This window comes from Myotis yumanensis, unplaced genomic scaffold, assembly GCF_028538775.1.
Source record: "Myotis yumanensis isolate MYYU_CA2020_CCGP unplaced genomic scaffold, mMyoYum1.0.hap1 SCAF_1, whole genome shotgun sequence".
NCBI lineage: Eukaryota > Metazoa > Chordata > Mammalia > Chiroptera > Vespertilionidae > Myotis > Myotis yumanensis.
Genome location: NW_027223752.1, coordinates 33,241,890 through 33,252,984, shown reverse-complemented (window position 1 = coordinate 33,252,984; position 11,095 = coordinate 33,241,890). Strand labels below are relative to the sequence as shown.

Below are 11,095 nucleotides of genomic sequence, written 5' to 3'. Positions count from 1 at the left end.
TGTGTGTGTGTGTGTGTGTGTGTTGTGTATTGATCTGAGTGCCAGGACCTGTGCTGGGTGCTAAAGACATTAAGATAATGTCGTCAATGAATCCCCACTGGGAGGGATTAGAAAGCCAACCCCCTTGGCCCTCCACCTCTTGTGAACCTGGATTAGTTGCATCTGGCCGAGACAGGTGTGTGGTGAAGTCAACTCGCCAATGAGGAGTCAACTCCCAGCGGGTCACAGTGGGGCTGGGAAGCTGTGACTCCTAGTGAGTGTGTGGCTGAGTCCTTGCCTTGGGCTTTGGTATCTGTTATAGACTGGACATTTGTGCCCCCCAAATTCATATGTTCAAACCCTTCCTTCCAATACGATGTCTTTAGGAGGTGGGGCCTTTGGCAGGTGATCAGGATTAAACAAGGAGAATAAGGAATGAGATTAGTTTCCTTCTAAGAGTCCTGGGAGAGACTCCTCCCGTTCTCTCTCCACCAGTGAGGACACAACAAGAAGACAGCAGCCTCTGAGCGGGAGTGAACTCTCCCCAGAACTCGACCATCATCTCAGACTTCAGCTTCCAGAACTGTGAGAAACAAACTTCTGTTGTTTATAAGCCACCCATTTGATGGCATTTCTATTATAGTCGCTGAACAACTAAGACAGTATCTAATCTGCTGGTGTTTCAGGGTACCATGCACTTGCACCCAGGCTGTAGCTGTTGGGGGACCCTTGTGGGTGGAGCAGGAGACTAAGCCTAGATGATGTTCTGGATTATGCCTGGACTGGCTGGTTCAGTTTCCTTTTTCATGCTTTTCCCTGAGCAACCTTGGAGTCCACGCTGATGGCCCCTATAGCCTGATGGTCTCCTAGTTCCTATGTTACTTCTCCCACCCCTCACTTGCTCTCTTTTTTCAATTGTGTATTTTCTTTATTGATAATTTAAATGAAAAACTTGGAAAGATTTAATGTGTTAATTAAATCAAGCATTCAACAGTTTTCCAAAGATCTTTCTGTATTGTGGGAATAAATATCAACAGCAATGCTCTTGGTCAGAGAAAGTAGAGTAAAATGAGGCTTAATGTGGAATCAACAGGCAGGTGAAATGATCCCCAAAGGTGAGGCTTGAAATGAGCTGAATGAAGGGAGGTGGGATGAGATCAACATAAGCAAATGACAGAGCCATTCCCCCTTCCCACCTCCCCTCTATTCAGCTCATGAGATCTTAGTTCTACATGTTAGCTCATCTTCATAGGTTATGGCTAGAGCTCCACCAACACATAAGGCAACAGAAAATATTCTGGGAACATTGTTGATCATGATTTTAACTGGAATAGATTAATAATTACCTCATATTATAGAAGTGTGGTTGTCAGAGATCTTGGCAGATCAATGTTCGGTCCCTTTCCCTCCCTCCAAGTTGTCTTTTTTTTTTTAAAAACTAAAAAATTTAAAACATACCCCAAAACTGTAAAAAATAGTTTATTAAACTTATGTACTCATCACTCACCTTTAACTGCCACTAATGACCAATTTGGTTTCATCTATATTTAATCTACTTTTATTTTCAAGCAAATCCAAGTCATTATATCATTTTATCTATAAATATTTTATTACATATCTCTAAAAGTTAAACTCTTAAAAATATAACCCCAATATTATCTTCATAACTAAATTATCATATCCTGTAATTATCATCAATGAGCAGTGTACACATTTTCCCAATTATCTTACAATTTTTGAGTTTGTTTGACCAAGATTTGAAAGGTTCGTACATTGTAACTGATTGATATGGTTCTTATGACTCCACTAATCTGTAGTTCTCTTCTCTATCTCGATTTTTTTTTCATACCTTAGTTGTTTTTGTTGTTGAAGAAACAAATTCTTTCCTCTGTAAATTTCCTACTTTTGGCCGATTTCATAACTATGGTTATTGTTTCACATGTTTCTCTGTCCCCTTTGTTTTTAAAAATTGGATCTTGGAAGTTAGATTTAAAGTTAGGTCCATTTTAGGGATTTTTTTTGTTTGTTTTTTTTGTTCTTTGTTTTGCAAGAGTATCTCATAGATGGTGGTATATACCTCCACTGAGAGGTATGTAATATCTGATTAATTCTTTTTTTTGGTGGTTTTTATCAACAAAATAATGACTTTATCAACTACGGATGTTCGTTGCTTAGTAGATTCATTCATTCATTAAGGGTTGTAAAAATGATAATATTCTAATTCTATCAATCTTTATTGATTAACTAGAGTAATCCTACAAAGATTTCTTTATTATTAAAAGGGTTTCTCTGTTATTAATATCTTACAATATTATGGTACATTCATTATAATTACTGAACAAATATATATTTTTTGAACCAATATATTATTATTAATTAAAGTCCACCTTCTATTCAGATTTCCTCAGTTTTGCCTAATTTTTTTTTTCTGCCCCAGAATCCCATCAAGAATGCTACATTACCTTAAGTCATCATGTCTTGAGGCTCCTCTTGACTATGACAGTTGCTCTGACTTCCCTTGTTTTTGAGGACTACTAGCCAGGGATTTTGTAAAATGTCCCTCAATTGGGATTTGTCTGATGTTTTTCTCATGGTTTGATTGGGTTTATGGGGTTTTGGGAGGAAAACCAGAGAAGTCAAGTACCATTCTCTTCCATATCATTCTGTATTTCTTTGCTTATGTTGATCTCATTGCCCAGCCCAGACAAACCAAGGCTTAACTAAACTTGAATAAGATCCCAGAGGTAGGAAGTGACAGAGCCAGGAATCAAACCCAAACTCAGCCTGTCTACCTTGGACACTGTGTTCTTAGCCACTCTGCCACACTGCTTCTGGGAGGTGATTATTTACTTTAGCAAAGTCTCCCTGACCCTTCTTTCTAGTCCCAGCACTGTCTCCTCTCCCCAGAGCTCCTCTCCCCAAGAGGTCATGCATCCCCTTTGATCCTGCTTTCAATGGAAGAAACCTACTCTGCCTCCCTGTCCAGGGGCCGGGCCATTCCCCCTTCCCACCTCCCCTCATCAACTGCAAAGAGGCCCTGTGATGAATGGGAAGGGAAAGCAGAAGTGGAGGGAGGGGGATGAGGAAAAGGAGGAGGAGGAGGAGGACGAAGAGGAGGCTGCTGCAGCAGAGTGGGGTGGAGTGGGGGCCACAAACCTTCATTTAACCACAGGGCCCCATGCTCAATTAAACAGACACAAGGGCTCAGAATGGGGTCCCTATGTGCCGGTGGGGCAATCAGCCCGCTGCAGTTGCTGGGAAAGCATTAACTGCAGATGACAATGTGTAAACAGTGGGGATGAATGGAGTGTGCAGGTGTGAGCGGCTGGGGCCAGCCCAGGCTGTTTTCACAGGAGCTGCAGCTTGGCTCCCTCATTGCTGACCTGCTCCCCAGTACCGGATTAGCGGCAGCAGTTGGGAAACCTTTGAGGGTGTCGGAGTTTGGCACAGAGCAAGTGGCTGAGAGCAGAGGGGAAGTGGGGGAAGGGCTGAGGCCTGGGAGACTAATGGTGGTGTGTGTGCATGCTCATGCACTGCTGAGTCTGGTCTAGCCCCCTGGCCAAGGCACTGGCTCTCTGGAAAGCAAGGCTGGAATTTTAATAACAGCTAAGGTGTTAGGGCCGGCGTAGCCCAGGGACAGGCCCTGCATCTGCTGTCCACGTTGGCAAAGAAAGCCAGCTGTGGGAAGCTGGAGAGCCAGAGTGCTCCTGAGGGCTTCTCCTCCCGCCGCAGAGCTGGGCATGTTCTTGGGGAAGGCCAGGCAGTGGGCCAGGCAGCGTGGAGGCCCAGGAGCAGAGCGGCTGGGCCCTCTGAACCAGCACGGAGATGCCAGCTTGCTCTGGGAGGGAGGTGGTGGTGGTGGTGAGGAGTTGGAGAGGTGCTGAGAGACAAGTCCAGAAAAGCCTGGATATTTGAACATCTTTCATCCAGGGTCCCCAACGCTTCTTCCCAAAGCTGGATCCACCTGGGAAATGTAAAAAAGGGAGGCCCGGTGGTCCTCCGCCTAATCCCAGCTACTCCTGGCACATACTATCCTACAGTAATGATAATGCTACTTATTACTATTGTTACTTACTGTGCTCCTACTGTGTGCCAGGCCCTCCGCTGAACACTGCACTGAGGTAAACCTCTAGGTCTGCTTCATGTGCAGCTTTGTATGTTTCTCTGGCCTTCTCAATTCTGTTGTGACTCTCTGGAGACAAAGGCATTGTCCCCCATTTCTCGTGTCTCTCCCACAATTTCTAGAACTGGGCTGGGCCCTCAGAAGCCCCTGTTCAGCCTTTGTCTTGTAGGCAGTGGGGCCCAGGGGCTTTTTGAGGTGGTTGGTTGTCATTGGGTTCCAGATAATGCTGGCCACAGTGTGACAACTCAGACAGTGGAGGAATGATTTGGAGGTAGAAGGGTTTGAAGGAGTTGTAACAAACCAGGTGAGGGGTAAGGACAGGTGAGGACAGGTGAGCTCAGAGACAGGGAGGAGGTGAATTCCCTGGACTTTGGGACTGGTTGGCTTTGGGGTGTGAAGGCCAGGACTCTGGTTCGAATGACTAGCTAGATGGTGGCAGCAGCACCTAGCAGGGAACGCAGACGGAGGGGCGGGTTCATAGTGGGAGATGGTGAGCTGGGTTTGGAAAGGCGTTCTTTCTGGTTACTGTGGACTCAGGTTGGTAATAGTGAGGAACAGCGAGCCAAAACAGAGTCCCACGGGAATTTCCTGAAAGAGGGTCAGCATGCTGCGGCCCCACATCTGCTTTTAGCCAACGGCCTGGCCTCGCTGAGTCCCTGGCAGGGAGTGCTCCTGCCTGAGGATGCCAAGCTCATTCGGAACACCTGCCAGGTGCCCGGCCACAGCTGGGAACAGGCAGGGCGAATTTGTTGTGCTAACTGGCGACAGACTTACAGGAGGGAAAAGTTTGCTCTAAAATATCTCGTGTATCAGTCAAGGAAAAATAACCCACAGAGGCAAATTGAGCACAGGACTGCAAAATCTGTATTTTCTACAGATAACCTGTTCAGTCCCTAACACCCTCCCCCCGCCCCCCAGCTTAGTTTTATTTCCCTTTTAGATAGTGAGAGATAAATTACTTGTTTCCTCTGCAAGGTCCAGGCCCATGAGGGTGAAAAACTGAAGTGACTTCCCAACCAAAAGAAGGTCAGTGGTATCCCACACCTAAGAACTGGGGGTGAGAAGCTGGAGATTGAATACTATCTGTATTTTTGGGTCATTTCCTATTTCAGTTTTTAAAGAATGGTTCTGGGCAGGGGCTGGGATCAGACCCCAGCTCTATTGTTTGGCAGCTGTGTGACTTGGACAAATTTACTGAAGCTCCCTGCCTCAGTTTTCCCACCTGTAGAATGGGGATAATAAGAATTACTGCATAGCACGATAGTGAGGGTCACAGACATTCGCGCATGTACTGCTTAGGCGTGTGTCTGGCTCGTTGTGAGCATCACTAAGTATTACAACAACTGGTGCTTGCCCCACCTTTCCTGCTTCAGCCCAAGAAGGGCTCATCTTGGGGAGCCCTCTGGCTTTTCTTCCCCTTTGGTCCTGGTGCAGGTGGTCCCATCAGTTTCTTGGACCCTCAAGATGAAGTAGGGATATTAAAGAAAGAGTAATCACCATCATCTCACATAGGGACACATTAGCACCAAAAGTGCTAACGGGGGCATTGCACATTGATGAGTTTTAACCACCAAACACCCATGCACTTGCTTTAGGAAACAGCGTTAGGTCAGGACAGTCTGGCAATTCATGACTCCCATTCTTTCCTCTGAGACCCTTTAGCTCTGTGAGTCAGACTTGCACAGTGCTTCCTTCATGGGATTTCTTGAATCAGCTGGACAAAAATCAATGGACAGATACAGAGTATTTAACTTTTTTTAAAAAAAATATATATTGTATTGATTTTTTACAGAGAGGAAAGGAGAGGGATAGAGAGTTAGAAACATCGATGAGAGAGAAGCATCGATCAGCTGCCTCCTGCACACTCCCCACTAGGGATGCGCCCGCAACCAAGGCACATGCCCCTGACTGGAATCGAACCCGGGACCCTTGAGTCCGCAGACCGACGCTCCATCCATTGAGCCAAACTGGTTAGGGCGAGTATTTAACTTTTTTAAAGAAGATCTTTTAAAAATACGTTTTTATTGATTTTTAGATAGAAAGGAAGGGAGAAGGAGAGACAGAAACTCTATGAGAGAGACACATCGATTGACTGCCTCCTGTACATACCCTACCAAGGATTGAGCCCACAACCTGGGCATGTGCCCTGAGTGGGAATTGAACCTGGGACCTCTTGGTCCAGGGGACGATGCTCAATCCACTGAGCCACACCAGCTAGAGTAGTTAACTATTTTGAAAAGTGAGGATATTATAGAAAGAATAATCACCATCATTTCATATAGGGACATACTAGCACCAAAAGTGCACATTGATGAGTTTTTGTTGTTGTTGTTTTTTCTTCACATTGATGAGTTTTAACCACCGAATATCCATTCACTTGCTTTATGTAATAGGCCCCATTTTATTTATTTATTTATTTTTTGGTGCATCCATCTCTCCCCCACAACCAGCCCCTGATTCAGAGCTAAAGCGTGGGCCAGGAACAAGCCAATTAGGGCTTGTATTTCCTCCAGCCCCAGTGACTGAGCCTGTGGGTCAGCCAGACCCTGTGAGGCACAGAGAGCCTCATAGGATTCTGGGGAAGAAGCAACTGCTCCCTTGTGTGGAGCTCTAACCCGTGAGGACACCGTGCTGGACCCACTGGGCCACCATACCGCTACCATGTGGAGCCTGAAGCCTACACAGAAGCCGTCAGAAGGCCTTCTTGGGGCTCTAAACCCAGCACGCCCAAGGCCTCTGGCTTTTTCTTTAATAGAAACTTTTTATTTTAGAATAGTTCTAGACTTACAGAAAAGTTGTGAAGATAGTATAGTGTTCCCATAGATCTCCTCCCCAGTTTCACCTCTTATCAACATCTTGTATTAATACGGCACATTTATCTCTATGAATGAACTGATATTGGCACATTTTATTCAGGTTTCTTTAGTTTTCCCCGAATCCCCCTCACCCTGGAGCCCATCAGGACACCACATTACATTCAGCTCCTCTTGGCTCTGACAGTTTCTCATATTTTCTTTGTTTGGGCAACTTTGACACATTTGAGGAATACTGGTCAGGTATTTTGCAAAGCGCCCTCAATTGGGATCTGTCTAATGTTTTTCTCATAATCAGCCTGGGGTCAGATGTTTGGGAGGAAGACCACCTTCTCACCACATCCTATCAAGGCTACATGCTGTCAACATGACTTGCTTAACCATTCTGACCCTGCTCACCTGGCTGAGGCTGGGTTTGTCACGTTTCTCCGTGGAAAGTGATTGCTCATCTCTTTCCAAATTGTCATTTTTGGAAGGCAGTCAGTGTGTGCAGCCCATGGGGATTTATGTTCCTTCCCTTTGGAGTATTTACATAAATTACTTGGAATCCTCTTGCAGAGGATATTTGTCTTACCTCGTTTTATTTACTAGGTGTACTGGTTAATGTAGATTTTTTTCAATAGATGGAGTTACACATATGTTGATATATATGCGATTTGATATGTATGCTATTTTGGTGTATTGACAGCAAGCTTCAAAACTTCATATGTCAAATTTGCTGAAGGTGTTAACATCATAGATATTTTTATGCTTAAAAATGTCGAATTTCGTGCCAAAAAAAGAGCATTTGCAGGAAGTTTTAATTCATCACTTTATTTTGAAGAAAAAGTTACCATATACTTTGGGAAACTTATGGTGAACATGCTCCATCTCAAGATACTTGTGAACGCTGGTTTAAACGCTTTAAAAGTGATGATTTTGATGTTAAAGACAAAGAACGACCAGGTCAACCGAAAAAGTTTGAAGACCAACAATTACAAGCATTGGATGAAGATGCATGTCAAACTCAAAAACAACTTGCAGAAAAGATTAAACGTTGCTCAGCAAATGATTTCCGATCATTTACAAGCAATGGGAAAGATTTTAAAGGAAGAAAAATGGGTGAACTGAACGAAAGACAAATGGACATCAGTAAAATGTTGCTTCAATGGCACGAAAGAAAGTCTTTTTTTGCATTGAATTGTGACTGGTGATGAAGAGTGGATTTATTTTGAGAATCCCAAATGCACAAAATCATGAGTTGATCCAGGTCAACCATCAACATCGACCGCAAGCCAAATTGCTTCGGAAAGAAGACAATGCTCTGCATTTGGTGGGATCAGGAAGGTGTGGTGTATTATGAGCTTCTAAAACCAGGTGAAACCATTAATACTGATCGCTACCGACAACAAATAATCAATCTGAACCATGCTTTGCTCATGAAATGACCAGAATGTGCCAAAAGACCTGGCAAAGTAATTTTGCTTCACGATGATGCACCATCACACACTTCAAAACCAGTTAAAGACACATTAACAGGTCTTGTCTGGGAAGTATTAACCCACCCGCCATATTCACCAGACCTTGCTCCTTCAGATGACCACCTGTTCCGATCGATGGCACACGCACTTTCTGAGCAGCACTTCAAAACGTACAAAGAAGTGGAAAATTGGGTCTCTGAATGGTTTGCCTCAAAACAAGAAAAGTTCTATTGGGACGGTATCCACAAATTACCTGAAAGATGGGGGAAACGTGTAGCTAGCGATGGACATTACTTTGAGTAAAGCACTTTTGATGTTCCTCTTGAAATCATTGTGTTTTCTTTGATTACAAAACCTGCATTATTAACTGGCACAACTAGTACATAAATTCCTTGGCATTCTCTTGCATTCTCTCTTGGTATTTGTCTTACCTCCTTTTATTTATTCACTCATTTATTTATGAAAATATGGACTTCTGTGTCTTTATTTTGTACTTTGAGAAATGATCCAATACTATCTGCTGATTTTGTTGCTCAGTTGTTCTGGCTTGGAGCATTGGGCGATGCCAGCTGGCTCCTATCACTGTGGCCACCTGGACTTTTCAGCGACATGTGCTACCAATCCCTTTGTGGTCTAAGTCATTTAGATTAGGGTTTCTGTCACTTGCCACCAAACGATTCTTAATAAACCTTAAGAGTCTTCAGGTTGTATTACTTGTTAAAATTTTCACAATATTTTTCTGATGTTAATGCAGCTGAATGGCCATGTTACACTGGAAGGCACAGGCCCGCCCTTGAGCTGTGGCAACCACTTTGCTAAGCGCTCTAATGATGCAGGAGACTCAGGGCAGGAGGCGGGGGCTGTGTGTGGCACAGAGATGAGAGGGGATTAAGTGGCACCCCATCATTGTGATGCGGTCTGGAGACCAAGACTGCAGCTCATCTGCTGAACCGGCTGCTGGAGAGTGTGAATGAAGCTCCCATACAAGGGTTACAAGGTAAAACGAGGCCACCCAGTTACCTTTGAATTCAAATATGTAATGAAGATTTCTTAGTACAAAAGATTTCTTATACAAAAAGAGTTTATCCGAAGTTCAAAGTGTCCTGTATTTTCATTTGCTAAATCTGGCAGCCCTTCCCCAAGGGCCCTCCCATTTCAGGGCATGTTTGTCAGGGAAGGTGACAGTGACCTCACCAAAAAAGGAACCTGAGCCGTGTAGCATCCTGGGAAGAGCAGGGCTTTGTGGTCAGATTGTCATGAGTTCAAATCTCTGCTCTACCACTTTGGGAAATTGGAGCTCAGCTTCCATATTTCATCGGGCAATGGATGCTATTATAAAATTTTCCAGGCTTTCAGCGGATTAAATGAGCTACGGGTCTGACATCTAGTGTAGCGGTCGCCAACCTTTCGGACCTCACGGACCACCACTGGTCCGCAGACCACCGATTGGCGACCGCTGCTCCAAAGGTTTCCTTAAACCAGCGGTCGCCAACCTTTCAGGTCTCACGGACCACCAGTGGCCCACGGACCACCGGTTGGTGACCGCTGATCTAGTGGACACTCAGTCAATGGTGACTGCCATTGATGTAATTCTTAACTGGACAAGTGAACAGAAAGTCCTGAGAAGGCAAGAGAGGAAATTGAAGGTCATAGCAAGGCAGCCTCCTCATTCCCAGCCTGTTCCTTTCTCTGGACCAGTGGGAATGCCAAGTCCCAGAAGCAGAGGCTGGGGGTGTGGCCGAGGCATGAGTACTCTGTGAGGCTCTCTCCGGGGACTAGGGCTCTTTGCTGGAGCTCAGCATTTCATTGGGGTTCGGCTTTGAGCTGGGCCTGAGGTTGAAGGCAGGAGCCTGTATTGATAAGGTCACAGAAGGGGCTAGTACTGGAGACGAAAGAGAGAACTAGTTCCTGGGGGAGGCCCACCTTACTTTCCATGAGCAGGGCAGGCAGGTAGGTACACAATAATGAAAGCTAACTGTATCGAGCACTTAGTATGTGTCAGGCACTGTTTCCTGTACTTTTTATGTATTACTTCATTTAATCCTCACAACTCTCCCTTTTATAGGTGGAGAAACTTAGGCACAGAAGGATTAGGAAACGTGCCCCAGGCCACACAGTAAATGGGGCAGCCAGGATCGGTGTCCTTGCTACACTCCCCGCTCTGTGGGAAGAGGGCGAGAGCTCTGGGAAGGACCACTTCTCATGTCCTCCTTCTAGTCCCCACGGCCTGTGGGACCTGAAGTTCATCCAAGAGTTCGGCCTCCGTTAAGAAGGAGGGACTTGTAGGTGCCAGGCATCCCTTAAGCATGTTGAGTATCTTGTTTCATTTAGTTCTCACAAGAGCCCTCTGAGGTCGGTATGATTGTATCTTCATTATGTAACTGTGGACTCTGAAGTTTATACAGCTTGCTCAGGGCCATAATTTACAGGGGCCATGATTCACACCAGAATTTTCAGCTTGCAGGTGCCTGGAGGTGTCAGGGAGGGGAGGAGGCGGCCCGGGATGACCTTTCCCCTCCGTGCCAGCCCTAGGAGGAGGTGGAAGTGCCTGCCATATGCCTCTGATTTATAACGGGGCAGGGGTTAGTCCCTGCTGTCAACTTGGGAAGCCACTTGAGGATTCCGTTTAAAAAGGATCGCCTTGAATTTATAATAGTGAGGAAAAACAAAACAAACTCCAAGCAAACAGCGAAACGACTTCAATGTCCGAGCATGGGGGA

At 45.2% G+C, this 11,095-nt stretch overlaps 1 long non-coding RNA gene across 1 annotated transcript; it reads left to right on the top strand.

Annotated features, from left to right (window-relative positions):
* Positions 1-340: 340 nt before the first annotated feature.
* LOC139012109 (uncharacterized) lies at positions 341-8,783 on the top strand. Its single transcript, XR_011471799.1, has 3 exons — positions 341-564; positions 5,078-5,128; positions 7,214-8,783. It is a non-coding gene; the product is annotated as an uncharacterized lncRNA (long non-coding RNA).
* Positions 8,784-11,095: the final 2,312 nt, after the last annotated feature.